Below are 25282 nucleotides of genomic sequence, written 5' to 3'. Positions count from 1 at the left end.
ACCTTATAAAACCTAGGCGAGGATGGTCGAACTGCGCTACATAATTACTTCAATGATATATGGGCTTCTAGGACTGTTCCTGAACATTGGAAGATTAGCCGCCTGGTTGCTCTTTTGAAGCCTGGAAAGCACCCTCTCGAACTTTCCCCTTACCGGCCAGTTGCCCTAGCAAGCTTTGTTGGGAAAGTTATGGAATGAGAGGTGCTGGCGAGGCTTGAGTGGTTTCTAGAGAGTAATGATCTTTATCCGAATATGATGACTAAATTTCGCCGGGGACGCTGTTCCATCGACAACGTCATCGACCTTGTGGCGACAGTAGAACACGAAAAGCGTCACCGTCGACCAGTAGCTGCTGTCTTTTTAGGTATAAAGGGAGCTTACGACAACGTCCTTCATGATGCTATTCTTGATAGACTTGACGACGGTCGGCTGTACTTGTGGATTGTGAGCTATCTCAATGGCCGCTCGGTTTACATGACTACGTCTCATGGAGATACTACCCGCTATCAGGTCAGTCTTGGACTTCCACGGGGAAGAGCCTTCAGCCCAATTTTATTTGGTTTGGTTTGGTTAAACTGTATTTCGCACAGTAGGGGTCCTGGAGGACACTCGGCTACCGTGGCGCTAATTGGCCTGGTGAGTGAACTGCTAACTAAATCCACATCAGTGCATATGCTGACGACATCTGCATCTGGTCTTCTGGTTCGACGGGGCCACAACTACGGGCGAGATTGCAACGAGCTGTGTCATCGACATTGACGTACTTACAGCGTCAAGGTTTACTTTTAGCGGCAGAAAAGTTTGCAGCGATCGCATGTACGGGAAAATGCGTCAGCCGCTACCCGATTACTCTTCATGGAGTCGTAATACCGTACGTCTCCAGGCACAGATTCTTGAAAGTAATTATCGACCACCAATTATCTTGGTCGAAACATATTAATATGATGAAGAAAAGGCTAATCAATTTTGGCCATGTACTTCGTTTCATAACTAGCATCAAATGAGGCCCAACTGAGCGCTCCTTACAATGGCTTTACGAGACTCTGTTGGCATCATCCGGTACAGTCTCCCAGTACTTTCTAATATGAGCGTTTCCTGCTTGCGGACTTTCGAGAGCGTGCAAGCGCAGGTACTGAAAATATGCCTTGAACTGCCCAGATCCACCTCTAACAAAGGCACAATTGTTTGTTTGTTTGTTTGTTTGTTTGTTTGTTTGTTTGTTTGTTTGTTTGTTTGTTTTGAAAGGGGGTGTTTACTGTCCTTTAACAGGGATAATAGCCCTCTCCAAGTTGCACAGAGAACCACACAAGAGCACAGCCAGTCTAGGCCTCCACAAGCGAGCTCGAGCAGCGCAGCGGCACTTCGTCGTTCTTCTCCTCGTCTTTGTGATATCCTCGCCTAGTTCATCTTCGTCTTCATAATATCTTCGCATAGTTCACTACAATTTCCCCGGAGCGAAGAGGAGCCATCCTGGCGACTTATGGTGAGGGCAAGAGGAGCGGATCGTAGTATGTTTTGAGGCGGCTCACGTGCACAGTTTCGCGGCCGCGATGACGCATGTCCGAAGAGGGAGTGAGTGGCTCCACGATGTAATTCACAGGAGAGGTTTGGCGGACGATGCGGTAGGGGCCGTGGTACTCGGTTCGAAATTTTGATGACAATCCCGGTGGGGTGCCAGGAACCCAGAGCCAAACAAGGGATCCTGTAGGGAAAACGTGTGGCGTCTGATCTTTGTCGTGACGATACTTTTGGCGGCCTTGCGATTCCGATGTTAAACTGCGGGCTAACTGGCGGCATTCTTCCGCATGTTTGGCACCGTCTGAAAGGAGAGTCCACTCGGAGGAGTCAGGACGATATGGTAAAATAGTGTCCATCGTGGACGATGCCTCATGCCCATAATTGGAAAACTTTGAAAGAGCGCAAACACACACGACCACTAAGGACAAGAGACGAGACACAAGCGCCGACTGTCAACTGATTTTTATTGGAGCAAGGCAACACCTATATACACAGCAGCTTACATAAGATCATCTGGAGGAGGGTCTTTCAACTTCTGGAGGAGGGTCTCACATACAGCAATCAAGATCGAAGAGGGGAACCCCGCCGCTAAAAGTCGGCTTATCTGATTAAGGAAGCTATTTTGCATTCGATGCGGGCACGATTCCTTGAGAGCAGATTCCATGCATTGCAATGCTATCCCTCTCTTCACAGTCTTGGAATGCGCCGAGTCATATGGCAGCAGATCTTTTTTCGCTCGAGGGTAGTAAGACCAACAAACGTGTGTTATCGCAGCGGCGGGGTTCCCCTCTTCGATCTTGATTGCTGTATGTGAGACCCTCCTCCAGAAGTTGAAACATGGAACAGGAAAGAGCGACTGTAATCGGGAAAAGGCCGAAAAACCTTTGGTTGTGCCGTACCTTCACGAGACCACTCACAACCTAAAAAAAGTGGCCAACAGGCACAGTGTGCCAGTTGTGTTTTCGGCACCCAGTAAGCTGGGAGGGCTATGCCCCCGCATCTGTGGCCAGAAAAAGAGTGGGTGCCAAATTAATCATAAACGTCGGTTTGTGACCTGTTCCACGGGAGCGGTCTACGCTATTCCCTTGACGTGCGGGAAGGTGTATGTCGGCCAAACTGGCCGTTGCAACAATGATCGATTAGGGGACCATTCAAGAAATGTTAAGAATTTTAAAGACAAGTACGCACATTTAGTTGCGCATATCAGTAATTGCAGTGGTTGCGTGGCCCGATTTAATGAGACGAAGATTCTCGGCAAGAGCATTGATAAGACAGCACGTCTCAGCTTGGAAGCCTTTCATATCACGAAATATGGCAACAGATGCATTAGCAAGCTTTCGATATCTCTCTTAAACGCTGAGGTCTGTTTTTTAGATGAGGCTAATATGTTCACCCCTTGAGCATCTTGCTTTTTTGGTTTTTCGTTTTTTTTTTAGTGTCGCTTGCTCGCACGTGCGTTACTGAAACTTCTTATCTTATGTAAGCTGCTGTGTATATAGGTGTTGCCTTGCTCCAATAAAAATCAGTTGACAGTCGGCGCTTGTGTCTCGTCTCTTGTCCTTAGTGGTCGTGTGTGTTTGCGCTCTTTCAAAGTTTTCCAAAAATGAACCAACTCGCCCAAAAAGAAGTTTTAATCATGCCCATAAAGCAGGAAGAAAGGGCTAAATCCAGTGGTTGACTGCGTGGCGGTATTGTATGCGTACGTCACGAAAGGAAGAACAGCGTCCCAGTTGGTCTGATCAGCGGCAACGTACATTGCGAGCATATCTCCAAGAGTACGATTGAAGCGCTCAGTCAGCCCGTTAGTTTGAGGGTGGTAGGCTGTTGTGGTCCGATGTATGATGCGACATTCGGCCAGTAGAGCTTCAACGACGTTGGAAATGAAGACGCGTCCTCGGTCACTCAGCAGCTCTCGCGGCGCGCCGTGGCGAAGAACAAAATGATGTAGCAAGAACAGGGCAACTTCACGGGCAGTAGCGGCCGGTAAAGCGGCGGTCTCGGCATACCGGGTGAGGTGGTCGATGCCGACGATAATCCACCGGTTCCCAGAGACCGTGCAGGTCAACGCCAACGCGGTCAAAAGGGCGGGCCGGGCATGGAAGTGGTTGTAAGGGGCCAGAAGCACGAGGTGTGGGTGATTTGCGGCGCTGACAGGCGATGCAGGAGCGGAGGTATTTGCGAATATAGCCGTACATGCCGCGCCAATAGTAGCGTTGAGAAATTCTCTGAAACGTCTTGACTACACCAGGATGGGCACACTGAGGGTCGGCATGGAAAGAGGCGCAAATTTCTTGTCGTAAATGGCGGGGAATGACGAGAAGCCACCATCAACAATCAGGCATATAATTGCGGCGGTAGAGAAGACCGTCTCGTAGGGCAAAGTGTGGTGCTTGACGGCGTAAAGTCCGAGAAGGCGCAGCGTTTGGAGAAGTAGACACGATGTCGATAAGAGATGCGAGCCACGGGTCTTTTCGCTGCTCCGCAGGCATATGAGCGATTGTTAGAGACGAGAGGACGGGATCAGCCACCAAGGAGCAAACAGGTGCTATGGATAGGGGAGAACGAGACAGAGCGTCGGCGTCCATGTGTTTACAGCCAGACCGATATATAACGCGGATGTCAAATTCCTGAAGGCGGAGAGCCCATCGTGCGAGGCGGCCGGACGGGTCTTTAAGAGAGGACAGCCAGCATAACGCGTGGTGGTCCGTGACGACGTCAAACTGGCGACCGTACAGGTAGGGTCGGAATTTCGTTAGTGCCCACACAATGGCCAAACACTCCTTTTCCGTAACTGAGTAGTTGCATTCAGCTTTGGAGAGGACGCGACTCGCGTACGCGACGACGCATTCTTGAAAGCCATTTTTCCGTTGAGCCAATACCGCTCCGAGGCCAACGCCACTCGCATTAGTATGGACCTCGGTAGGTGCTGTGGGGTCGTAGTGGCGAAGGATTGGTGGCGAAGTCAAAAGACGGCGCAATGCAGTGAACGCTTCGTCGCACTCGACCGACCACGCAGTTAAGTCACTGTTTCCCCCCCCCAGTAGCTTCGTAAGGGGTGCAATTATAGAAGCGAAATTCCGCACGAAGCGCCGAAAATAGGAGCATAGACCAATGAAGCTTCGAAGTTGCTTGAGCGAGACCGGCTTAGGAAACTCCGCCATTGCGCGAAGCTTGGACGGATCAGGGCGAACACCTTCCTTAGAGACGATGTGCCCCAAAATGGTCAACTCCCGGGCACCGAAGTGACACTTCTTGAGATTTAGTTGTAGGCCGGCGTCAGTAAGACAAACCAAAACTTGCCGCAAGCGCTCTAGGTGCGTGGCGAAGTCGGTGGAAAAGACAACAATGTTGTCCAGGTAGCAGAGGCAGATGTACGTGCCACTTAAACTTCCGCAAGATGTTATCCATCATCCTCTCGAATGTGGCGGGCGCGTTGCAGAAACCGAAGGGCATTACATTAAATTCATAGAGGCCATCCGGGGTCACAAATGCGGTCTTCTCTCTGTCACAGGCGGCCATTGGTACTTGCCAGTAACCGGAACGTAAATCAAGAGACGAAAAGTACTCGGCACCTTGGAGGCAATCAAGAGCGTCGTCTATACGCGGCAGGGGGTAATTGTCCTTGTGGGTAATTTTGTTCAGGCGCCGGTAATCGACACAAAAGCGAACTGAGCCATCTTTCTTCTTTACTAGCACCACTGGTGAAGACCAGGGGCTTTAAGATGGAGGGATCACACCACGTTTTAGCATGTCCTCAACTTGCTCATTGTTCACGCGACGCTCTGCCGCTGACACACGATAGGGGCGCTGTCGAAAAGGCGTGTTAGAGCCGGTCTGAATGTGATGCGCGACTGTGGAAGTGCGGCCGAGAGGTGTGTGGGCGGCGCGAACGCGGAGCGAAACGTCTGTAAAAGGGCCACAAGCTGCGTCCGGTAGGTGGAAGGAAGGGCGTCATCGATGGCGGTTCGGAAGAAGTCGTCTGGCAACGAATCAGGCGTCAGATCGGACTGCAGAGCATCGATATAGTTACCACGGTTGGTCTCGGAGGCATCCAGGTCAGAGAGAAGGTGGGCTGGTTCAATAGAACCGGGGGATTCCCCACGTAGTAAAGTAATCGGGCGCGGAGACGGATTGCAGATGAGTAGCTTCGTGAAGCCACCGTGAACATTCAGAACAGCAGACGGCAGCGGCAGGTGCTTGCGGTGGATGAAGGATGCAGACGGCGTAAATAGAACACTAACGGCTGACACGGCAGGACACGAAAGAGGCACAAGGGCACAAGCTTCTGGAGCTACGTCGACATCTTCAGCGATGGTGAGCTTTTGAGGACACACTGAACGGTTGTCGTCGTGCAGTACGTCGCACAGTGCAGAAAATTCCACTTCAGCTCGGGCGCAATCGATCACGGCGTTATTTTTAGACAAGAAGTCCCATTTGTTGTGCTTACTGACCCGCTCATATGATGACAGCCAATCTTCCACGTCGTGGTCGCCGGTTCCGCTGAAGATAGGAGGGTCCCGTTGGCGCAAAGACCCAGCGCAGAAGACGGGGGACGAGGAGGCGGTTGGACTAGGAGTGGTAGCATCGGTCATGACTGTTGTCGGGAGTGTGCGGCTTCGAAGCTCCAGGACGGCAGGAAATCCTGACCTCCACCAAGTGAATGGGGGTGTTTACTGTCCTTTAACAGTTTGTTTGTTTGTTTGTTTGTTTGTTTGTTTGTTTGTTTGTTTGTTTGTTTGTTTGTTTGTTTGTTTGTTTGTTTGTTTCTTTGTTTGTTTGTTTGTTTGTTTGTTTGTTTGTTTGTTTGTTTGTTTGTTTGTTTGTTTGTTTGTTTGTAGGGTTTAACGTCCCAAAGCAACTTAGGCTATGAGAGACGCCGTAGTGGAGGGCTCCGGAAATTTCGACCACCTGGGGTTCTTTAACGTGCACTGACATCGCACAGCATACGGGCGCCTTGCTTTTCGCCTCCATCGAAAAGTTGCAAAGGCACAATTGAAGAGGCACAGCTCGCCCAATGTAAATATACTTGTTCCACGAACCACTTCGTGTATATTCACGAGCACTTACAAGACACCGTTTTCACCCACTGAGCAAGATTCAGGACGAGCGGCCGAACTGCAGTTTTACAAGTGGACTTCGCTGCCATCAGTCGCGGGTACAAACAGAATATGTCCTTCCATATCGTCCCGCCCAACCACCGTGATTGATGGATAAACCTTTGGTGCACCTTCGTTTTCCCGGGATACTAAAGAAATCAATGTCGCCACTTAGTGGTCTCAAACAACTTACTCTGGCGCACATATGATCAGAATATATCCTAAATATATTCACGTATACACCGACGGATCTGTGTCAACACAGGCATCCGCTGCAGCTGTGGTCATAACTGTTCAGAAAACGACTCTACATTTCCTTTTGGGACATACTTCTACATCAACCGCTGCTGAACCTGTAGCCATTCGGGAATCTATTCGGTATACGTATGTGGGGAACCACCTCAAAAATGGTGTATATTCACGGATTCAAAGACTGCATTGCAAATTTTGGAAAATTTCTTACGCCACACTGCCTACCAGTCCCTGGCACTAAACATTATGGAGCTCCTCACATCTGCCCAACTGAAAGACCACAGGATTATGTTTCAATGGATCCCTGCCCACAGCGCGCTCCATGGAAATGAACAGGCCGATGTTGAAGCGAAAAGTGCACTCAGCAATGGCCTCCAAACAGCTGCCTGTGCCTTTTTCAAGAGCAGATACGACGTGCCTTCTTACGAACTGTATGAACGCTACAGCAGCTTACTGAGCCCAGCCATACACTCGACGCATTCGTCTAAGAAGGCTCGATCAAACATTGAAATTTTATTTTCCGCGTGATATTCCGCGTCATCAGGCATGCATGCTCATAAACTTCGTTTAAACGTGGCTTTCACGCGCAGGTACTTACATTTCATTGGACAAGTGGACTCGCCGGAATGTTTAACTTGTAGCATCCTAGAGACTGTGGACCATATATTATTGGTGTGCCCAGTGTACGCGTGTGAAAGTGTGCTAGCCGGTTCCTTGAAGCGTTTGGACAAGAGGACTCTGTCGGAGAAACTGCTGCTGGGCGCATGGCAAGACAAGGGGAAGGGTGTCCAGGCAGTGCGACCTTCTTGCCGTTTTTTGTGCGCTACTGGACTTGAATCGCGCTTGTAAAGCAAGGTGTCGTGCCTGTATATATATTTCATATGCCTTCTCCCACATCGTCACCCATCGTGATCTTCTTTCTTCTCCCCTTCCCCAGGGCAGAGTAGCAGGCCAGATTTTATTAATTCCGGCCAACCTCTCTGCCTTTCCTTTCAATAAATCCATCTATCTATCTATCGATGAGCGCGCACATCAAGGTACCCTATTTTTCTAGTAGTTCTGCACCGCCACAGAGCGGCCGCGCAAAGCCCCCTGGGACAGCGGAGCGCCGCCGCGCGAGATTACCTGCCGTCTCGGTAATCTCGGCGTCCTTGCTGCGCTGCTGCTTCTCGCTGTTTTCTTTTAATTATGTTGTGTCCACCATCCATGTGCATCGTGTTGCACATTTGGGTGTTTCGTTCTAAATCCATGGACTATCAGCCGACACGGAAAGTAAGTCCAGCGTTCGCCCACTGCAGCGCTCCGGGGCGGCGCGCGCATGCGCGGTACAAAAACAACTCTCCTCTCTAGCCGACGCGCGCATCTGTCCGCAGCCGCAGCGGGAGAGGTAATCTGCAGTACGTGCCACATGGGTCTTCTCTGCGCATGCCTGGTCGTTGCCTAGCAACGGAGACGCGCGCTGTTGCTCTCTCTCATTCTCATCTTTCCTCCTGGCGCAATGCGAAGTACCGGCATGAGTGCCGGACTCGACGGCGGCGGCGATGGGCGCGGGACGGCGCCGAGTGAGCGCTTGAGTCCGGTTGTGGAGGTATAGCGTTCTAGAATGAAGGGAGATGAGAACGGCTGCGTCTCCTCAAAGTAGCGCCCGCAGGCGCATATGTATAGCGCGGGTACGGCTCCAATTCACCCTAGACACGTTCTGCGTGAGCACGCAAAACAACTCGAGCAAAAGAAAAAAAAAAATAAGACAGAACCAGCGGTCGCGCTTATCTTTATCAACACTGCAGACCTAAGACAAATTGGCCTATTTCATTACCAAATCTGCTGGCACTTCGGCTGTTTTGCGCTTTTTTCTTTATAGTGGTATAACGAGTGTGCAATAGAATGAGGGCAGGCTGCTGACCATTGAGTATAAGGATTCAGAGTATATCTCTAATTTTATTTCTTGCTAACACATCCCTGCGCACAGAAGGTCTCATATTCGAGGGCATGGTGAATTCTACTTGACAGCAACGAGATCGCGTTCCTTGTATCTTCGCAGTTCTACGTTTACTGTTGTGTAGTTGATTTTACTGGGTGCGCGGCGTTAAATAGTGATTAAATAATTACGCAACTGACACTAATTGGTAATTATATAGTTGGTTAGATATTAATTAGTAATTATTAGTCAGTTAGATTAGCAAATAGTAGAATTATTTGTTAATGACTTCATTAGTAAATATTTAGTAATTGATCACTGATTGGCATACGGCCATATAAGGCACGCGTTCTCGCATACTGTGGTGATGCTATATAATTGGTCGAGACCTTCATGACGTCATCCCGTCTCGGCGAATCAGAGCCGCCTTAAAAGCGTGACACTTTTGCTGACGACCATGATGAGGCAATAAAGGCTTTCACCCTAATAAACCACGTGCGGGTTGCACGCCGGCAATGAACGAACATACCTTTTGGCTTGACGGAGTGGAAGCACACATTGACCTTGGCGAGGTCCCTTAACAGCTCTTCATATACCTCTCTGGAGTCTGCATAGCTAGTCCAGGTGTTTCGACACTTTTTCTAGTCCTGCAGGTGCCTCCTTAAGATTCCTTCTTCAGGGGCCGTCGGCAAGACGTACAATCTCCTGCAGGTGCCTCCTTAAGATTCCTTCTTCAGGGGCCGTCGGCAAGACGTACAATCTCCATGGTGCTCCGTGCCACAGGGAAAGTGGCGCGAAATAACTCATTGCTGCCAGGCAGCCACACGCCTGTTCCCGTACTCCGCGTCTCCGTTATTAGGCAACGGCCAGGCATGCGCAGAGCACGTACTGCAGATAATCTATTCCGTGTCCCTATTTGGGTCTGCGTACCAGGGTGGGGGAGTATGGTAACCTTCTGTATCGGTGGCAATAAAGTTTCAAATAGTGAAGCTTTCGCTTAAAGATCACGAAGAAAATGCACAAAGACTAGCAGCTAACCATCAAAGCAATCCTGTGCTTGCTGCATTTTGCAAGGAAGCAGCAACGTGCACGAGAGGACGCATGATGGCAGAAAGCAGCGGCATAGCACGCCAAAACATTTGCCAGCATCCGATGTTATGGTGGTTATCGACGCGAAAGGCGATCACTCCGTTCTCCCACGGTCGCCTCGAACGGCGCGCACCAGTCGAGGCGGCCGTGGTTCTCCCAGCATGCTTTGCGTGGGTCCACCAGGGGATGGCGTGACGCTGAAATTTGTGGAAAGGTGTATTCTAGGTTTTCCTCCCTCGAATAATCTGGCAAGCAACCACCCGGCCCGTCGTTTATGTAACGATCCCGAAGTTCCTTTATAAACTCTCCAAATGTATCTTGATACTATTTGCCCCTTTCGCGCCGACTTGGTCGCTGCCGGATCAACGACGACAAGGAGGAGGTGAGAAGGTCAGGAGGTCGCGTGGTGGAGGCTAATACCCCAGTCACACGGTCATCTTCAAAGGCGATTGAGTTGATAGCCTTAGAGATTTTCAATCGCGATTGAACTCGAAGGAGTTGTGCCGCTGCTACACGGCAAAACTCGAAGGCTATTGAAATAGGTCTGGTGTTTGGCGTCAAACGTTTATGACGCCACTATCGTTGCTTTCGGTTTTGCTTAAGGAACTAAAATCTCTCTATAAATGCAAAATAAAATATAACTGTTACCTTTTTTTAGTAACTGCAGGTGTTTAGTTGTTATTCAAGGACAACTTTTTCTTTTCTTTAACACGTTGGCGTTCATACGACTGTGCTTTTCATTGTGTTTGTTTTTCTCGGCATCGCATGCTACAGTAGTAGAGAAGAGTACATACATAATACGCCTAAAAAAAGAGCGATACTATTTTAAAATTATTACGGGTATTAATATTTTACCGCGTAAATTAAAGATATAAAATAGTACCGCTTGTTCACGTTTTTGCATCGTAAACGCGCTGTGCACGTGTGTGCGTGACGCTCCTCGGGTCAACGCTAGCAACCTTGCGCGACATTCGAAGGCCTTCGAGATCTCGATAGAGTTCTGAGCTGTTCCGTGTGACAGTACCTTAAATTATCAAGTCCAAGAAGCCAACTGCGTACACAGTATAAAATAAACTACCTGTTAGAAGAGCACAGTCAGCAGCGCGAACATCGTTGATTCTTTTTTTTTTTTTTTTTTTTTGCAAAAATGAGAGTCCGTAAATTTTTATTTTACACCAACTGACTTACTTGAGGTTTTCCAGCACTTCTCGGAGCCAGCAGTATAGTGCTCTAGAAGATTGGGCAGTGTGTCGACCGCGCTGCGAAATGCATGGGAGCGGGGGGCCGCTTTTGCGGTGACGGAGGCGCCGCAGCGCAGAGGGCGCCACCAGCAACTGGTGTGTCAGCCGTCCGGGCGCCCGCGTATGCGCGCTGTGCAGCAGGGTGGATACCGCGCGCACTGTACGTTATTGTTTGCTTGTGCGTCGTCTCGAGCTGTTCGCGACAAGATTTTATAAATGTGCCGGTTAATGGGGCTCAGTACTGTTAGCAATCACCTAATTTATTTTCGCTTTTGGCCGTCGGCAACACCTCGCGGAAGCAACATGACAGGAGCTGGACTCCGAAGAAAACAGCTTGGAGAAGGCGTACAAATTCAGGCTCGCACACCACGCTTCACTCGCCGTACAGCTTGCTTTAGCATTCCTGAAGCACCTAATTGACGTCCAGAAATGCACTCCTTTTGAAAAGAGGGCAGTGTGGAGACAAGATGTATGAAGAAGTCAAACATGCCACATGTGCGTTCGAGCGCTGACTAAAGCTGGCCACAGTAACCCCATTATCAAAACAGTCAAAAATGGTATATTCCGTTGTTTCACGCGCAGACTATGCCGACTGCACTAAGTTACCTGAAGCCACAAGAAAAGTCGGCATTCAGTTCGAATGAATTAAATATGGACTACCCCGCATAGAGGTAGAGACATGAAAAACGAACGACACTAGGTAAACGGCTACTAAATAACTAAACACAGTGGGCCAGGAAAGGTAGAGGAAGTGGGAAGTAAAGGATGCACAGAAAAAAAGAAAAGAGACGTGTCGCCTACAAGGGAGGGACAAAGGAGGCACGCAGCGCCGTGAAAAGAGCGACCGCGAATGTGAACAGAGGTTTGGAATTGTCGTGCGGCGCAGCAAACGCACGACGAAGAAAGCGGGCAGCTAAAGACGAAGAAAAATGGAGAAATATGACAGGCAATAAAAAAAGGGAAACAATCGAGCTTAAGAACCAAATGGAGGCCTGGGAATCAAGAAGAAAGCACACAAAAAGGCTGCAATCGAACGCGTACATATAAGCGTCGAAATTTAAGTCAACAGCTACGTAAAACTGCACACTAATATAAGAACAAACCATTTTATCTTCTTTCCATAAATTGGAACATTGCTGTAACGGGTAGCTTTAAGTATCCAGAGATGCGCGCTATACTTAAGACATTTAATCTCAATGCATTATAGTTTGACAATGACTTAATTGTTCCACAAAATGTTTTCATTCTAGGTAGTTTTTATTCTGCGTGCTCAAGCAACCGGTGATATGTAAGTCACTGACCACAGAAGATCGTTCTAGTCCTGTTTTGGTGCGCATATAAAGTGAAAAAAAAAAAAAAAGAAGAAAGAAAGAATAGCTTTGAAAAAAAAAAAAAGAAAGAACGATGGAAAATAGAGGACGCAGAGGCTATATTGTACGCCTAATTCGCTTCCGCTACACAATTCTTCAGCGAATGAGAGGTTGTGAGGTCGGCACGGCTTTTCGCCACAAACAAAAACTGCGCCATAGGCTCCAAGCTATAGTCGCAATTTACTCAAAAATTTGGCTCGGGTATATGATCCTTTTGGACGTCTTTGCACTTGAGATTTTGCAACCTTTATCTAAAATGTGGAGGTTCAAAAATGTTACCTATTAGAGCACCAGAAAGCTCACACTTGAAATAATGAAAGCTCATGTGTTTTTGCGGCTTCGCTCTTTGCGAAGTTAGCGAACAACGACAAGAGTTCTCAAAGGGAAAATAATTGAATTCCCTTCGAATATTCCACGTGTAATATCAACCTTGTTAACAATTATAGCCTGATTAGTGCTGCAAATAGTACCCGCGGCAAGTAGCCCGATTATAGTCCGGCAAGCAGTAGTTGGCGAGTTTATCCAGTCGATTACTCACATTCTCCAACCCCCCGCCCCATACCACACACTCGAAGAATAAACACGCATCTGAATTCGCATCTGAATTCGGCCTTATACTAATTGCATGGGCATTTGGTGCCCGTCACCGTTTTCGAATTTTTCGTTTTCTTGCGGTGCGCGCCAAGAACTGCATCATATCTGCCAATACGACGCGCAATTATAAGTGTTTTTTTTTTCTTTTTGTTTTTGTTTTTTTGCTCTGTACCATTTGATGCCAATAAAGCGTCCGCTCTGAAGTGCCCACTATGAACGTATTCCCTCGTATACGTATGTGACAGGTTTAATTTTTCATATTTTATCTGAAGTATTGTCCTGGCTGTACTTGACATTTTTTTTAATCTAAACAGCTGGTTCACCCTTTAGTCAGTGGCACGTAAACAAATGTCCGCGATATATGCATATTTGTTAATCATGAACAGAGAATTATATTTTCCTTTTTTTTTCTTTTTGCCGCTAAATACCGCAGTGCTTTACATTAGAACGGTAATAAATAAATGTGCTTTGCTAGCACACTGTATTTGTAATTTCTATAAGTGGTGGGTGATTATAGGGCACATAAAGAACACCTATTAAAGGATATATATTACAAATTACTGACGATTTAAGATAAACGTTATGTATTAATAAGCACAAGCAGCAAAATGTAAGCAAAATGTTCGTAAATAAGGTTCGTAAAAAAAAAAGCTGTTCTAAGAGACCTTACAAAGCACAAGCTTTGATTCGCATGTATACTAGCTGTTATTCTCCGCATGTTAATAGCGCTCCTCGGCAGTAGCCTTTATTCCCTTACTGGAAGAACGAACGCAAAACATCAAGCTTCGTTGAAAACATTAAGCACAAGCTCATCTGGACGATTTATGGCTGCCCGCAGGAAGAAATATTGAAAGAGTTTGAAATAGCGATTAAAATATCGCGCGCTGCTCCGTAGGACTGCCCAAGCGAGCACGGCGTCTCCAGATTAACCTAATGGAATGGCAGGGATGAGTTTAAGCACTTGTAATAAGTAGCCCCTTTATTAAATATTGCACCATTTGCGTAGCGTGTCAAAATAGCTCCAAAGAGAACCGCGCCTCTCCTCTGTACCCCCGCTATCCCCGCGGCCGCTACGCGCCGAGCGGCGAACGTGGCACCCCTGTTGCACGTCGCGCCCTCTCGCAGTAGTCGGTTCCTGTCATCGCAAAAGCGGCCCGCTCTCCGGCGCCGGTCGTCACACTGCCCAATATTCTAGCCAGCAGTAAGGTAAAAGCAGAGACTGGCTATTGTTTCGAGCGCGTATGCCAGTAGTTGAAATCCGACTTGTGTGTGAAAACTCAGTTATTGTTTGTTTTTTTTTAGTTTACACAACGGAAGTTATTGGTCATTTGTCCATCAAGGTTCGTTTCCTATTAGTTTGCATTTCGAAATTGTGTCTTTAAAGTCAACATTTAACTGTCTCATATATTTTCATCGTTTCAAACAACAGGTTCTATTTAACAATTTGTCAGGTGTTTTATAGCCGCAATCACAATTTTAAACTCTTCCAGATAGCCCGGAACGTTGACAACGTTGGTGCACTGAACGGTTGGCCGAGGCTAGAGTCACGCCCGTGGCAGCAGCCGACCCCACACACGTTTCACCTACTGCCACGCACGGAAATACGTCACACTCACGTGACCCGTGCATGATGACGTCAGTGGATGCGCGCTTCCGTTAAAATGGCGCTCTGCAAGTGTTCTGTACCAGCGTGGTACTGTAGCCGAGTGGCGATTCATCTGTGTTAAGTTTGCTCGTTGTCATAGCTTTAAAGGCGTTAATTTTGTTGCGGCGGTGTTAATGATTGCTATTGGTACGCATGAGCTATTTTGTGTTGTGAGTTGTGTGGTAAAGGCGAAGTGTTGCACGCGCGCAGCGAGAAAAAGTCAATTGCTGCGTTCCTGTCTCGTGTAAGATACCTTCATATTTTGGCGACGAGGATGTTAGCTTAATCCAAGACTTCGGCGTAGACTGCTGACCGTCCATCATGAGTTTTTCAGGTCTTCAGCCGCCTCCGCCCTTCCGTGGGAGTAATGGAGGCTGGCGTTCCACAACTAATGATGGCGTCTGGTGTCTCCACTAGATACCTCCACACTTCTGCTAACCGGAGAGGGCTATCCTGCCAGCGAATTTTCTACACATTGTCGCCGTCGTCCCCTTCAGCGCCTACCGCTGCTGCCTCACACTCGATGCTATCTTTACAAATTTTCCGTAAATGTGATCGCCGCACGCCACCGTTTTCACTGCCGAGTACAAACTGCCGGAGAGATAGCATATGAGTACATCGCTGCCCTTCGCAGCCTTGTCGGCGACTGCGGTTTTGGGAGCTTCGCGGACATCATCAGGGACCAGCTGGTGAAGACCATTAGTCACTATTTCAGTGAACGCCATCTCCTTCTTGACTCTGTCGCGCTAGACAGTGCCAGCAAGCTTCCTGTGAAGCAAAGGAGCTGTCAGAAGAGGTCGCACCAGTACAGCGCGTGGGATGCGAGTGCACACCATAACGGGTCCTTCAGGTCCCTTGCATCAAATGCAGTTGCCACCTATGTAAATCTTCATCTGCACTTCCGGAGTGTTCGTGCTATCGCTGCGGTTCTCCTGCCCACTTGGCGAACGACTCCACATGGCAAGCTCGCAAACGAAAGTGTCGTCGGTGCGGCGAAGTGGGCTATTTGGAATCTGTCTGCAAGTCGTCTGATCGTTCCAGTGAAGTGCAGAAAGTCGAAGATGATTCTTCCAGCAGTGCTGCTATTGTTCAGGTCTCTACTGTTCCTCTGCAACCTGTTGCTTTGCCAGGCAAGCTTTGGGATAAGCCTGCTATTGACATCGTGGGGCGTTTCGACCAAGCTCCTAGTAACTGTCGCTTTGCAATAACACTCATTGACTATTACAGTAAATGGCCAGAGGCTTCTTTCACAACTGCCACAGTTTAAGAATTGCTTCTAGGTACATTTGTTCACGAGGATTACCCTGAGGAAATAGTGTCGGATCACGGACCAAAATTCTCATCCTCGGGGTATACGTAACTGCTACTCCTCAGTTTATGACCCTTAACCCAAAGAACTTGTAGGACAGTTTAATAGGGTTTTCAGGGCATATGTTCAGATGGCTCTTTGCGAGCAATGTGACCTACGTCCGCTATTATAACTCTGTGTCTACCACTGTGCGCCACATTCCACGGCAGGAATCGCACTAGCCATCCTAGTTCATGGCCAGATGCCTTGCATAAGACTTAACGTTGTGTGCCTGCCCGGATCAGTGATTCTCGACTGATCGTACAAGAGCGCTGAAGCTCTATTGCCAGTGGCTAGAGCAGAAGCAAGCCAAATATAAGCTTTATGCAGACCAGCAGAGTGGAACCGAGCACTATGACTTTCAGATTGGCGACTATGTGCGAGTTTGCAAGCAGATTGTGCGAGGCAAGCTGGCTGCTCGGTTCCAGAGCCTCGAAGAGTTGTGGAGCGAATTGAACCAGTCTCACACCTGCTGGATGATGGGCGAGTGTGGCACTCGTCCAAATTATGAGCTGTTAGAAAAGCAGTTGTTCAGCGCCAACCTCCGCCTTCGGCTCTGATGGCTTTCCCCACTAACATATTGTTGCCCACTGACTGCACCCGAGTGTCGACCAGTCCACGTACCAGAAACGCAGACCAGAGTCCAACCTCGCATAACCCCAATAATGCAGATGTTAGCCCGGGAACTTCCTCATTCCTGGCTTTGCCCGACATAGAACCGACAGACCCCCCTCAACCAAAGTGTGCCTCAACAGCAGCAACTACTACTCCTCTTCCTTCTCTCCGCAGAAGTAAATGTGAAGAGAAACTTCCCGCAAGGTTTAAAAGACTGTGATGTATTAGAGGATATTAGCAAGGTTTTTTTTTTCTTTTAAGTGCGGTGGAAATATGATAAAGACTGTGTTGTTGCACATGTGTACGCAAGAAAACGAAGTGAAATACAGAACGGCTGGAGAGTATTCAATTTCTGCGTTGCTGTCTTGTGTATGCTACAAGTTGCATTATGTTTCTTTGGTTCGAACCCGGGTGCTCCATCCAGAACAGTAGTTGGTTATGTAAAGTATTGCTCAATTCAGGTATAGGCATTTGGTAGGAATGAGCCAGTCTTTCGCATATATTACATAGCCCTTCTGGCCTTTTGTGCATATCGTCGTGCGAAAGATAAAGGGATGTTCCTTACTTTTGCTCACCTTCAAATAGTGTGTCGTGTGGTGGCTGCATGGTGACTAGGACAGTGAATTATGTTGACCAATATTTTTCATGTAGCAGTCACGATTTTGTACGAGCAGACAGAAATAGCTAAAGATGTTTGCACGGGGCAAATGACATCTATGTTCTCATTTACCAACTCACTTGACCGGTTAGGTTACGGCATTGTCAAGAGCAAGCCTTTGGCGTAAATTGCTTTCTTCGCCATTCTCCTGTGAGACCAGAACAAGTACACAGCTAATGTAAGCCAGACCACTCAACTTCTACACACAAACGATCGTTATAGGTAGGCACTGCATTGTGTATCCAAGATGGTGAGGGAACCATATCTGGTAGACTACCAGTAGGCCTGTTCCTTGGCTGGAGTTGCAGAGGCGCTCTATTCAGCGCACCTACTGGAGGAATAGTCGAGTCTCCCCATTTTGGGCTGGAACTGACCTGCGACGCTATTTATTAGGACGACTTTCCACCAACAAGGTTATCTGCTTTTACTTCAGGTTTCCATGAAAATAATTAAATAGTGCTCCTTTGTTAAGGCGCGACACTGATCCGCTCCCTTTTTAACATTGATCGGACGTTCCAAGAGCCTAAATGGGGAATGTTGCATACACATGCAGTTAAATTACTTAGCATTTACTAAACATGTTTATTCAGTCATATTTTTTTACCTACTATGTCTAAATATTAAAACATCCTCGCAGTCAGTGGAATTACATTTTTTAATCAATAGCTTTACGGGTTGAATTCATGATCGAACGGGATGAAAAGCACAACAGCTGTATACATTCCAGACTAACTTGGGCTATGAGCGACACTGTAGGGGAGGGCTCTGGATCATTTCGATCACCTTTAACTTCTTTAAGAGGAACTGACTGTGCACAGTACACGGGTGCTATGCGTTCTGCATCAATTCAAACACGGCTGCCATGGCTCAAACCACTGTACCCTGGTTCAGTGGTTGAACATCTTAACCACCGAGTCACTGTTTATTTATATTTATTTATACAAGTACCTGCAGCGCCCAGGGGCATTATAGCAGGGGGGGCAATAACGGAAAAAAAATACCTAAAATGAGCATGTTACAATACTGAAAGTATACAGTAAAGCACATTTGTTTAACAATAAAAAGAACAACACTGAAAATGTGAGTGCGAGAAACAGGTTTAAAAGGGTGGAGAGCTACTACGACAAATTGGACGCCAGGAAAGACTGAAAATGTTTACCTGTTTTACATTGTGCTATGCTCTTAGGAAGACTATTCCAAAGTGAAGAAGTGTGAGGAAAAAAGGAATTACGGAACACATCAGTTCGACATCGCGTTACAAGAACTTTCAGCTTATGGTCGCGGCGTTCAGAGATAAAATGTGGAGGTAGAATGTACAAGCTCTTGTTTATTCCCGTAAGATCAGAGTATATTTGGTAAAAAAGTTCTAATTTTGCGGTTAGTCTCCGGTAAGCCAATGTTTTCCATCTAAGGTTTTCTTTAATTAATGTGATGCTACTACGGAAGTTATAGTTGCCGGAAACAAACCTGGCAGCGCGGTTTTGGATGCGTTCAAGTTTTTCCACAAGGTAAGAGCTTTGAGGGTCCCATGCCGCACAAGCATACTCGAGTATAGGACGGACGTTAGTTACGTATAGCTGTTCTTTTACTTTTGTGGGGGCTTTATAAAAATTTCGTCTAATGAGATTTAGCGTTCTAGATGACTTTAAGGTTAAATATTCTATGTGTCGGTTCCATGTCAAATTTTCTGAAAAATAGACCCCTAGATACTTGTAATGTTGGACCTTTTCAAGTGGTAGCCCGTCCAAATTATAGACTGATCTCACGGGAAGACGTTTACGGGAAAATGACACATACTGGCATTTAGCAGTGTTCAAAGACATGCCCCATTTAGTGCACCAACAATGAATTTTGTTCAGATCACTCTGTATACTACTTACATCAAGATCATTTCGTATATTCCTGTAAATGGCACAATCGTCAGCATATAATCTCACTTTACATTCAAGCCCTTCAACAATGTCATTTATAAAGACTAGAAATAGCAAAGGCCCCAAGACAGACCCTTGGGGCACGCCAGAGGTTACGGTGACATTCGTTGAATTAGTACCATTGATTACAACATTTTGAGTTCGCCCAGATAAGTAACCTCTAATCCAGTCTACTACTTCAGGGTGTATACAGAGAGAAGATAATTTATATAACAATAAAGCATGAGGAACGGTATCAAAGGCTTTGCGGAAATCCAAAAAGATGCAGTCTACCTGAAAACCAAGATCAAAATAATAAAAGAGATCATGAGAAAATTCTACCAGTTGAGTCGTGCACGACAAGCCAGGCCTGAAGCCGTGTTGAGCATTTGAGAAGAAATTATTGTTTTGGAGATGTTTCATCACAGAGCTGTAAATAATGTGTTCTATAGTTTTGCAGCATATGCATGTAAGAGAGATTGGTCTGTAGTTTTGCAATGCCTTTTTGGGACCACTTTTGTGGACTGGGATGACATTTGCTGCCTTCCAGTCTGCAGGTAAAGAAATGCTGTATAGTGATTTATTAAACAAGGCTACTAAGAAATGCGCAATTTCTTGTGAGCAAGCTTTTAATACATGCGACGGGATGGCATCAGGCCCACTGGCTGATTTGTTTTTTAGGCTAGAAAGTAACTTGAGGACACCGTTATATGTGACAGTAACCGCGGGCATGTCCTCGTAGGCTTTTTCTTGTGTTTCAGGCAATTCACCAGAGAATGCGGCAGTAAAGACGGATTGAAAATAAAAATTGAAACAGCAGGCCTTCTCATAATCGTCGGACACTGTCTTCTCGTCAACTAACAAAGTAGGGACAGAGGTCACCTCTTTACTATTGATTTTAATAAATTTCCAAAATTCTTTTGGATTTTTGGTGGCGGGGTAAAAGTAAAAAAATAGGTATATAAACCTTGACTTTTTTCTTGGCACACACTATAGTTTATTTCATCCATGTCTCTGCTGTAACACCCTAAGTTTACTTCACTTGACAATAATGAATCAAAAGCCAAGACATTTGTGTTTGGTGCATGATAGCCACAGTTGCTTAAGCGCCATAAAACCCCATATAGATAGACATTGAAGTTCTGCATATGGAGCCGCAACTTTAAACCCAAGCTCTAAGGCCATCTTGGCCTATGCAGTGCTCAGGGCACTGCTGCCACCCAGTCAAGTGATCTTGCAACTTTGGTGACAGGTTGCAAAGCTTGAACAGTTACTGTGCACTCCTAATGCACTGTATGCAATGACTATGGCGAAGGAAAGCGAGAGACGGTGGCAGGCGGGCACCGTCTGCAAAGCTATCCGATAGCCCCTTTCGGGCCCTGACAGAAAGAACACATTCATATAATGCCTCCTTCCTGGTAAGCACGTGAAGCTCTCATTGTTGTTTTTTTTTTCTTTTTAATTATGTTTATGAAGAGCAGTACTCTCCCCCATGTTTTCTTTGTGCCACCCCACCGAGAGTACCATAATGGCAGACCCTGACTCTCTGCAAGAGCAAAGAGTAGAGTTGCCTGGCACTTCCTATGATTTTGTTACTCTTCAAAAATGCTTTTGTCGCAATGCCCAGTCTACTACTCCCTTGGCTTTGGTATCTGTGACAGCACCTTTTGCATGACATTGTGGCCCATAAGGCTTGACAGCAGTAGTCAATAAGCCAAGCACAGATTCCTCGTGAACTTTTACTAAAGCTTTCTTAGCACACTTGTTGCATGCAGGTTACCTGCATGGTTGGTCAAAGGACCCCATGCCTTGGGGTGTGCAGTTAAGCTGCACAATAGGGAACTTGTGAAGCTGCCGAAGTTTCTCGGGGAAGCAGACAAGACCCATCCTCACCTTACATACATCTTGAGCTTTGGGCTATTTGTGCCTCATAAAAGAGTCAAAAGATTGTAACCTATTATATACATTCTGCTTCATAAAGTGCTTTTAAATGGCACCTTCGTTTCTTAACAAAGATACGACTTTTCAATAACCAAGAAAAAGCAAAACAATTATGTCGAATTCAGATTTACTGCAAAAGCATGGGGTAAATAAAGGTGTGAGGTATGTCTGATGCCGTGACCTTTGTCTTCAACTATTTGAGGATGCCTCTTGCAGTTGGCAGGCGACATGAACAGGTGACTCCTGTGACGTCACAAGACCGCATGTCACGGTTGAATCGGCAAGTGCTGCTAACTTTAGCTTCGCCATTGAGATGGGAGGGTGAGATCAGAATCGCCTTCTAGGACTCTTGGGTCCCAGGCTAGACATGCTACCCTAGGTCACGCAAGCACATTCATACGGCTTGGTTAAAGTTGGGCTTTATATCTATGTCACTCCTGGCAGCTTGAGCAGCACACATTACGGCCTACCTCACAGCATGCCTCTGGCAGGTGGCATGCCTTACCACTTTTCGGCTGTTTCTGCGACGTCATCTGTCTTAAATTTACCTGCCTTTGTGTTTGCTTGCATTAAATGTGCGTGTGACATCAGCAGCGACATATGTTCTCATGTGGTTTAACCATGTAAACTGTCCTGATCTTCAATCTGCTTTAAAATAGCAGGCCTGGTCCTTTGTGGCAGTTGTCAAATGCCGAGAAACTTGCGCTAAGCGATACAAGGAACAGCAGGCAAGAAGATACAAAGTCATCTACATACACCTTATATCACATATATCAAAATAAACTACGCCAAACTAATGTTCTTGCTTGCTTTATTAAATTTCCCACATTAAACATTTTTTTCAGGTCTATATGACAGCAAAAGAGCAGAATTTCTTCGTTACAGTACAGATCTAAGTATGACCATTTTTGCATTAACTACACTTACATTGAATACTTGGGCTCACAAAAAGACTGAGGTAGACCCTAAGTTCCATGCCGCGGCGACCCCTTTTTTGATAGGTAAACCAAGGTGCCCTTGGGTTGTGCAATGTCAGTGCACGCTATAAAACCCAGGTGGTTGAAATTTCTCGACTATTCTACTATGCTTTGAGACGTTAAACCCATTAACTAAAGAAGTAAACCCCAAGTGATCTTTCTTTACCCACACAGGAGTAGCACATTATACGGCTGAAAAGAAAGTTAACTGAATCACAGAAAATGTGAGCGCATACAGCTGTAGGTATAATAATCTACTGGTAGTAAATTTACTGCCAGCTGGTTCTTAAAAGGACATGCATGTGTATGCATACTGCTATGACAGGAAGCACACTTCTAAGCAGTAATAATTTTTTTTTAGTGCCTAAAGCTTTGAATAAACATGTGCATGTCTTTTGAGTGTCCTGCGTACGCTGACGAGCGTGCATACTACGAACATAGCATAGAAAAGCTCTCCTCAGGGCCTTTAACAATGGGCATTGTTTTAGGTCTCTTAGCCTGCCCTAGGCAACAGAGACTCGCAACGAACTTTTTATTTACGTATTTGAAAGACATTGGACTTTTAGACAAACTAAGTTCACCTTGAATGTCGCACTGTGGCATTTTTCATGCTGTGAACTATATAAGCGCATTTATCGGACTATGCATTTCATCATTTCATTTTATACCATTACTCCACGATGCACCTTAGAACACACTTAATGGCTGCATTTTATCTCCCTCTTAATTTCTTTTAATCTCCTCAGGATTCTTTTTCCATCTTTACCTCCCGAATTCCCCTTCCTACACAGAGTAGCATGTCAGAGAAATTTAAACGGCTAAAATCTCTGTTCTTCATTAAAGGGTCTCTCTCTCTCTCTCTCTGTGCATGTCTTTTGACCTTGTGGCCAGCAGGCACCACCACAACACTTTGAACTCGCACAGAGAACATACTTTTGTCAGCATAAAGGAATTTTTCAAGCTCACAATACTTTTAGAATAAAAACAACCAAAGTAATATATATGTCTCTTTGTGTGCATTCTTGTGACAACGTACCAGGCACATGGACTCTTGCGAAATTGCTGCACCTACTGTCCAGTAACGAAACATTTAAACACCCAGCACAGCAATCCTGTTTTGATCTGTATTTTTGCATGTTTTCGAAATAGCGCAAGTGCACTGGTCCACAGTCAAGAGATGTGTAAGAATGCCCTTCCCAGTTGAATTGAGGCCTTTTGTAGTTAGAGTCGGCACCTGTGACTCAAGTCCCAACATCAACTACAGTTGATGTCATGACACATAAGCCAAGGTGGGGCTCATTTCTAGAAGAGTCAGTATTTTTGTCCACTTGGGCATGCCTGCTACGAGCAATGATGAATATGTTTTGAAAATGCCCAAATATTGCAGACAAGAAAAGCATACTCTGCAAAGTCAGCATTAACCGTGCCCATGACATGGACGAGCAGGGTCATGTGTTTCTAGTGAAAGTAGCAAAGGACAATTAAGCTCGGCTCAGTGACTACTTTTATTTCTTGAAGTACTGGGGAAGGTGGAGAGGTCCTGGGTGAAAACAGAACATATATGAGGCAACACAAGCAGAAGTTCTTTTAAACTGATGAAGAGAGTATACTTAAGTTCTTTTGGACAGCAATAGAAAATGAATTGACTGGTTCTGTTCAGAATTTGTGGCAGTAGCACAGCACAAAAGGGTAAACAAGGATCAATATATTTCTAGCGTCATCCTGACATTTCAACAACTCATTTGGCATCCTGGACAGTATGACGAAATATTTACAGCTATATGAATTAACAGTTAACTAAAATGTAAGCATGTAAAACAAGGCAGAACATGAAGTCCCGGCGGCCCATGACATGAACTAAAATACAGTGATGATCATCTGCCCTGGTGCTTCTCTGCAGTGCACAGGTACAGAGGGGCGAAGCATACACAACAAACGGTGTGCTAGCATACAGGCAGGCTGTGCCTAAAACAGCTGAAAGCAACAACGATGCACTTACATATGAGGTCCAGTTCTCGGGAAAGCAACATAAAAAAAAAAATACTGCAACAGCGAGTAGCTACCGCACCAAATTAACATGTACTACGTACTACTTTAAGTACAGCACTGCACACTTGGAGAAGAAGTGACCGAAGGGGCTGTAAGCAACTCGCACTGCACACAAACCTCGCAGGTACACACACTGTCCCGCTTGTATCCCAACGACGTGAAGAAACCGGGAGCACAAATGATTGAACTATCTACGCGCAAATTTTACGATAAATGACTGATGCAATAAATACACTGAACTTTCAGTAATGCTAAGAGAGCCTTACCAAAATAGTCAATGCGGGAAGTGTTCTCAATGTGGTAATATGGTCCCTGGAGGCTAGCACACTAACTACAGTGGTTAGAACACTACTACAACTATGGTGTCTACTACAACGACACATCTCTTCGCCGCCATTTGTAATACGTCCCGCAGTGAAAGTAGCTTGCAGCAGTGCCGCACTGTACCAATTGTTGACAAAAAAAAGAAAGCAACCGCAAATGAAAATATTGCACTTAAAAATTAAATTTCAGACTCTATAAAGGTCCGCATAGATGGTGTGTTTTAGTTTTCGCCTGTAAATTCTGTTATACCATCCATGGCTGCAGCTGAGATGGCAGACGACGCGGCCTGGGAGACACGAGAACACCATACACGAGATAGTATACAACTTCGAGTGTCTCAGAGAATTGCAGTGAACAGGACATCCCACCTAACGACGCCTAAGCGTAGCTATATATTATCCGTAGAGCTTCCGTGTAAGCAATTCTAGGTTATATGAAATGCGAATCACACTAGGGTCGCGGTAGTGCGCGCGGCCTGTTATCATATGTGCCACATATTACAAGTGAGACATATATGTACCACAGAAAGAACAGGGTGCTCGCATTTGGGCGTAACAGCTGGTTGAATATATTACGAAACGAGCTGTGGTGATCATGCAAAATAGTAATAAAAAACTAAAATCTTTATTTAATGCATGCGGGTTGAACTATAGTCACGAGGCACATATTATATCTGCCGGATTTTTCAGCGCTGGAAAATATTTACTTACTGCCCCATCTCAATGATTTTCCAGGTA

At 46.2% G+C, this 25282-nt stretch overlaps 1 long non-coding RNA gene across 1 annotated transcript; it reads right to left on the bottom strand.

The window, feature by feature from the left end:
• Positions 1-23659: 23659 nt before the first annotated feature.
• Positions 23660-24622, bottom strand: LOC146177631 (uncharacterized). The gene is made up of 2 exons (XR_014701056.1): positions 24488-24622; positions 23660-23712 (listed from the first exon to the last, which is right to left on the bottom strand). It is a non-coding gene; the product is annotated as an uncharacterized LOC146177631 (long non-coding RNA).
• Between the last annotated feature and the right edge of the window lie 660 nt (positions 24623-25282).

The sequence above is a fragment of the Amblyomma maculatum genome, chromosome 10, assembly GCF_055883805.1.
Source record: "Amblyomma maculatum isolate TAMU_Amacu chromosome 10, ASM5588380v1, whole genome shotgun sequence".
In the NCBI taxonomy this organism is placed as follows: Eukaryota; Metazoa; Arthropoda; class Arachnida; order Ixodida; family Ixodidae; genus Amblyomma; species Amblyomma maculatum.
The sequence above is the reverse complement of the archived record's forward strand: the minus strand, read 5'-3'. Positions and strand labels throughout refer to the sequence as shown.